The 7,096-nt window shown below is 39.8% G+C and overlaps 1 pseudogene; it reads left to right on the top strand.

The window, feature by feature from the left end:
• The first annotated feature begins 3,597 nt into the window (after nt 1–3,597).
• Nucleotides 3,598–4,808, top strand: LOC119525318 (annotated as a pseudogene).
• The last annotated feature ends 2,288 nt before the right edge of the window (nt 4,809–7,096 follow it).

The raw sequence follows: 7,096 nt of genomic DNA, 5'->3' as shown, positions 1-7,096 counted from the left end.
CATAAGAAAATCAATCAATGTATTACAACACATTAACAAGTCAAAAGGGAAAAATCAATTAATCATCTCAATAGATGCTGAAAAAGCATTTGACAAAATCCAACATCCCTTTTTGATAAAAACACTTCAAAAGGTAGGAATTGAAGGAAACTTCCTCAACATGATAAAGAGCATATATGAAAAACAGACAGCCAGCATAGTACTCAATGGTGAGAGACTGAAAGCCTTCCCTCTAAGATCAGGAACAAGACAAGGATGCCCGCTGTCACCACTGTTATTCAACATTGTGCTGGAAGTGCTAGCCAGGGCAATCCGGCAAGACAAAGAAATAAAAGGCATCCAAATTGGAAAAGAAGAAGTAAAACTGTCATTGTTTGCAGATGATATGATCTTATATCTAGCAAACCCTGAGAAATTGACGATACAGCTACTAGAGCTAATAAACAAATTTAGCAAAGTAGTGGGATACAAGATTAATGCACATAAGTCAGTAATGTTTCTATATGCTAGAAATGAACAAACTGAAGAGACACTCAAGAAAAAGATACCATTTTCAATAGCAACTAAAAAAATCAAGTACCTAGGAATAAACTTAAGCAAAGATGTAAAAGACCTATACAAAGAAAACTACATAACTCTACTAAAAGAAATAGAAGGGGACCTTAAAAGATGGAAAAATATTCCATGTTCATGGATAGGAAGGCTAAATGTCATTAAGATGTCAATTCTACCCAAACTCATCTACAGATTCAATGCAATCCCAATCAAAATTCCAACAACCTACTTTGCAGACTTGGAAAAGCTAGTTATCAAATTTATTTGGAAAGGGAAGATGCCTCGAATTGCTAAAGACACTCTAAAAAAGAAAAACGAAGTGGGAGGACTTACACTCCCTGACTTTGAAGCTTATTATAAAGCCACAGTTGCCAAAACAGCATGGTACTGGCACAAAGATAGACATATAGATCAATGGAATCGAATTGAGAATTCAGAGATAGACCCTCAGATCTATGGCCGACTGATCTCTGATAAGGCCCCCAAAGTCACTGACCTGAGTCATAATGGTCTTTTCAACAAATGGGGCTGGGAGAGTTGGATATCCATATCCAAAAGAATGAAAGAGGACCCCTACCTCACCCCCTACACAAAAATTAACTCAAAATGGACCAAAGATCTCAATATAAAAGAAAGTACCATAAAACTCCTAGAAGATAATGTAGGAAAACATCTTCAAGACCTTGTATTAGGCGGCCACTTCCTAGACTTTACACCCAAAGCACAAGCAACAAAAGAGAAAATAGATAAATGGGAACTCCTCAAGCTTAGAAGTTTCTGCACCTCAAAGGAATTTCTCAAAAAGGTAAAGAGGCAGCCAACTCAATGGGAAAAAATTTTTGGAAACCATGTATCTGACAAAAGACTGATATCTTGCATATATAAAGAAATCCTACAACTCAATGACAATAGTACAGACAGCCCAATTATAAAATGGGCAAAAGATATGAAAAGACAGTTCTCTGAAGAGGACATACAAATGGCCAAGAAACACATGAAAAAATGTTCAGCTTCACTAGCTATTAGAGAGATGCAAATTAAGACCACAATGAGATACCATCTAACACCGGTTAGAATGGCTGCCATTAAACAAACAGGAAACTACAAATGCTGGAGAGGATGTGGAGAAACTGGAACTCTTATTCATTGTTGGTGGGACTGTATAATGGTTCAGCCACTCTGGAAGTCAGTCTGGCAGTTCCTTAGAAAACTAGATATAGAGTTACCATTTGATCCAGCAATTGCAGTTCTCAGTATATACCCGGAAGGTCGGAAAGCAGTGACATGAACAGATGCCTGCATGCCAATGTTCATAGCAGCATTATTCACAATTGCCAAGAGATGGAAACAACCCAAATGTCCTTCAACAGATGAGTGGATAAATAAAATGTGGTATATACACACGATGGAATACTACGCGGCAGTAAGAAGGAATGATCTCGTGAAACATATGACAACATGGATGAACCTTGAAGACATAATGCTGAGCGAAATAAGCCAGGCACAAAAAGAGAAATATTATATGCTACCACTAATGTGAACTTTGAAAAGTGTAAAACAAATAGTTTATAATGTAGAATGTAGGGGAACTAGCAGTAGAGAGCAATTAAGGAAGGGGGAACAATAATCCAAGAAGAACAGATAAGCTATTTAACGTTCTGGGGATGCCCAGGAATGACAATGGTCTGTTAATTTCTGATGGATATAGTAGGAACAAGTTCACAGAAATGTTGCTATATTATGTAACTTTCTTGGGGTAAAGTAGGAACATGTTGGAAGTTAAGCAGTTACCTTAGGTTAGTTGTCTTTTTCTTACTCCCTTGTTATGGTCTCTTTGAAATGTTCTTTTATTGTATGTTTGTTTTGTTTTTAACTTTTTTTTCATACAGTTGATTTAAAAAAGAAGGGAAAGTTAAAGAAAAAAAAAAAGAAAAACAAGGAAAAAAAAATGTAGTGCCCCCTTGAGGAGCCTGTGGAGAATGCAGGGGTATTCGCCTACCCCACCTCCATGGTTGCTAACATGACCACAGACATAGGGGACTGGTGGTTTGATGGGTTGGGCCCTCTACCATGAGTTTTACCCTTGGGAAGACGGTTGCTGCAAAGGAGAGGCTAGGCCTCCCTATGATTGTGCCTAAGAGCCTCCTCCCGGGTGCCTCTTTGTTGCTCAGATGTGGCCCTCTCTCTCTGGCTAAGCCAACTTGAAAGGTGAAATCACTGCCCTCCCCCCTATGTGGGATCAGACACCCAGGGAAGTGAATCTCCCTGGCAACGTGGAATATGACTCCCGGGGAGGAATGTAGACCCGGCATCGTGTGACGGAGAACATCTTGACCAAAAGGGGGATGTGAAAGGAAATGAAATAAGCTTCAGTGGCAGAGAGATTCCAAAAGGAGCCGAGAGGTCACTCTGGTGGGCACTCTTACGCACACTTTAGACAACCCTTTTTAGGTTCCAAAGAATTGGGGTAGCTGGTGGTGGATACCTGAAACTATCAAACTACAACCCAGAACCCATGAATCTCGAAGACAGTTGTATAAAAATGTAGCTTATGAGGGGTGACAATGGGATTGGGAAAGCCATAAGTACCACACTCCACTTTGTCTAGTTTATGGATGGATGAGTTGAAAAATAGGGGAAGGAAACAAACAGACAAAGGTACCCAGTGTTCTTTTTCACTTCAATTGCTCTTTTTCACTCTAATTATTATTCTTGTTATTTTTGTGTGTGTGCTAATGAAGGTGTCAGGGATTGATTTAGGTGATGAATGTACAACTATGTAATGGTACTGTAAACAATCGAAAGTACGATTTGTTTTGTATGACTGCGTGGTATGTGAGTATATCTCAATAAAATGAAGATAAAAAAAAAATCCAAAAGAGAAAATTGTAGGTGTAATACAATATTGTAAACACACTGAAAAAAAACCATAGTGTGAATAGGGTTGGAAAAGGTAGGCTAGGGGCAGGTATGACACCAGAAGGAAAGATAGAAGATAAGGACTGGGAAGGCATAACTTTGAAAAACCTAGAGTGGACAAAGATGGTGATTGAAAGTACAAAAGTAAGGACATTTTTACATGAAGGACAACAAATTAATGTCAACATTTCAAGGTGTTGGGATGGAATACGGAAAATAAAATCAATGTAAATTAGAGTCTACAGTTAAAATAACATTGTAGGCTCTATGCTCCTGCCTACTCATCAAACAGCTGCATCTTTTCCTGCAGTGCCAGCCACATCTCTGGGACACAGCATTGAAGGTTGGAATAAACAGATTTGGCTGTATTGGGCATCTGGTCACTCAACCTGCTGTAACCTCTGGCAAAGTGCACATTGTGGCCATCAATGACTCCTTCATTGATCTCAACTACATGGTCTACATGTTCCAGTATGATTCCACCCATGGCAAATTCAAAGGCACCATCAAGGTTGAGAAGAGGAAGCTTGTCATCAATGGCAATCCAATTGCTATCTTCCAGGAGTGAGATCCCACCAATATCAAATGGGGTGATGCTTAGTGCTGAATAGGTTGTGGTGTCCACCACTGTCTCCACAACCATAGAAAAGGCTGGGGCTCACTTGAAGGGAGATGCCAAGATAGTCATCATCCCTGCCCCTTTGGCTGAAGCCCCCATGTTTGTGATGGGCCTGAACCATGAGAAGTATGACAACTTCCTCAAGATCATCAGCAATTCTTCCTGCACCACCAACTGCCTGGCCCCACTGGCCAAGGAAATCCATGACAACTTTTGCATTGTGGAGGGATTCATGAACACCACCCATGCCATCACTGCTGCCCAGAAGACTGTGGATGGCCCCTCTGGGAAACTTTGCTTTGACAGCTGTGGGACTGCCCAGAACACCATCCCTGCATCTACTGGCACTGCTAAGGTGGTGGGGAAGGTCATCCCAGAGCTGAATGGGAGCTCACTGGCATGGTCTTCCATGTCCCCACCCCCAATATGTCCATTGTGGATCTGACCTGCCAGCTGGAGAAAGTGACCAAATATGATGACATCAAGAAGGTGGGGAAGCAGGCTTCAGAAGGCCCCCTGAAGGGCATTCTGGGCTACACTGAGGACCAGGCTTTCTCCTGCAACTTCAACAGTGACACTTACTCTTCCAATTTGATGCTGGGGCTGGAATTGCCCTCAACAACCACTTTGTGAAGCTCATTCCTGGTATGACAACAAATTTGGCTACAGCAACAGGGTGGTGGACCTTATGGTCTACATGGCCTCTAAAGAGTAAGAGCCTCTCAACCTCCAGCCCCAGCAACAGCATGAGAGGAAGAGAGCCATCTGCTGCTAGAGGGTCCTGGCCCCAAATTGTTACTCCAACACCAAGCATAGCCCATCATCCACAGTTTCCATCCCAGACCCTTGAGGAAGGGGAGGGGCTAAGAGCCCAACTTTGTCATGTATCATCAGTAAAGAACACCCAGCCAAAAAAAAGTACCATTGTACTATCTTTCCAAATAAGTAACAAAGGCAATATACAAAAGATAAATTTCAAAAAGAAGGGGGCTTAAGAGAAGGGTATGGGATTCTTGGTGTTATTGCTTTTGTATCTCTAATTTTATTTCATTTTTATTTTTATTTTTATTCTTTACTCTTCATTTTTTTCATAGTCTTCTTCCTTGGAAGAGGAAATGGAAATACCCTCATCTAGATTGTGGTGATGAATGTATAACTGTGTTTATGCCCGGAATCACTGATTGTTTTCTTAGGATGGATTGTATGGTGTGTGAATAAAACAATTAAAAAAATAAACAGAAAGGTAAAAGTACTTGAGAAAATGTGGATAGAGCAATGTATCAATCACTGTTAGTAGGGAAGAAGAATGCTGCAGCCCATTTGGAGGGCAGTGTGGTTGTTCCACGGGAGGCCAAGTATATGTTTGTCATATGATTCTGCAACCTCATGGTTAGGTATATACTTGGGAGAACTGAAAACAGGGACACAAATAGACATGTGTACACTGGTATTTATGGTGGCAGAATTTATGATTTGCAATAGGGTACAACTGGTGATGAGTGGAAGGGCATACTTTGGTGTATGAATACTGAGTGGCAGCAAGAAGAAATGAAGCAGTGAGACATGAAACAAAAGGTGAGGGAAAATTGAGGACAGTATGTTGAGTGAAATAAGCCTAAAACAAAAGAAAGATACTGTAATGCCTGACTAATATGGAGTAAATATGATGTCCAAATTCTGAGAATTGAATTTGAGAGCATGGGTTATCAGCAGAAGGCTTATTGTAAATATTCCTAGATTGTAAGCTCTTAGAGCAGCCATATACATTCCTCAGAAATTACTGTTACTTTTAAATTCTGAGCTGCTGGGTTCTTTTTGTATAATCTGTGCATTCCCTGGAACTTTGGGTATCTGTGTGACACCTGAGACTCAGAGCTAGAGTTCTTTGGCTATGAATGTCAGTATTACCCCATACAGTAACTGCTAAAAGGCTGAAAAAGAGATAAGAAATCAAATAGATATATGAATGAGGCCAATCTTCATTCATATATCTATTTGAACTAAGAAATCTGACTAAAGAATAAAGGATGATATCGATAGTGTTTTAAAATATCAACTTCTATTGGAGACTAGGGGAAGAGAGGTTTATTTGATGCAAAGTTTATATTGTTTGTAATACACTATTAATTTACTTGTATGATCTGTTTATTTGAATGCAATAATTACACACAACCTTGAATAGTGAGGGAGATCTTGTTGGATTTTAGAGATTTCTGTGATGCCCTGTTAAATCCCAGAGTAATTTGGGTGAAGAATAACAATTATTTGCAAAGCCCCCTTGAAGAACTGTAGAAAATGTGGAAATATTAAACTTCCCCTCCTGGGGAATTCCTGATATTCTCAAAAGCATTGGGACTGACAATATAATAGGACAAAACCTTGATAATGGGTCTTGCATTTATGAAATGGATTCCTGCAAAGGAGAAGCAAAGATACTTACAATTATGCTTGAGGCTTACCCCCAGAGAACCTCTTTTGTTGTTGAGATGTGGACTCCCAATCTATGCCAACTCTTCAGGTAAACTCTCCCCTCTCACCTATGTGGGACATGACTCCTGGATGTAAGCATCACTGACAATCTGGGACATGACATGGAGATGAGCCTGGTCTTGCCATTGTGGGGCTGAGAATGTGAGGTCATACTGGAGATTATTTTGTGCATTATATAGATATCCATTTGTAATTTTTAGCATACTGGAATAGCTAGAAGGAAATACCTGAAACTGTTGAGCTGTAATCCAGGAGCCTTGATTCTTGAAGATGATTATACAATTATATAGCTCTCAAGATGTGACTGTGTAAATGTAAAAATGTTGCAACTTACACTCCCTTTATCCAATGTATGAAAAGATAAGAAAGATAAAAAAATATGCCATAAATAAATAATGGGGGGAGATAGGAGTATGGGATGTTTAGGGTGTTCTTTTATTTTTTTAATTCAGTTATATTGAGATATATTCACATATCATAAAATCACCTGTGGTGTACAATCAGCTGTTCACA

The sequence above is a fragment of the Choloepus didactylus genome, assembly GCF_015220235.1.
Source record: "Choloepus didactylus isolate mChoDid1 chromosome 25 unlocalized genomic scaffold, mChoDid1.pri SUPER_25_unloc1, whole genome shotgun sequence".
NCBI lineage: Eukaryota > Metazoa > Chordata > Mammalia > Pilosa > Megalonychidae > Choloepus > Choloepus didactylus.
The sequence above is the reverse complement of the archived record's forward strand: the minus strand, read 5'-3'. Positions and strand labels throughout refer to the sequence as shown.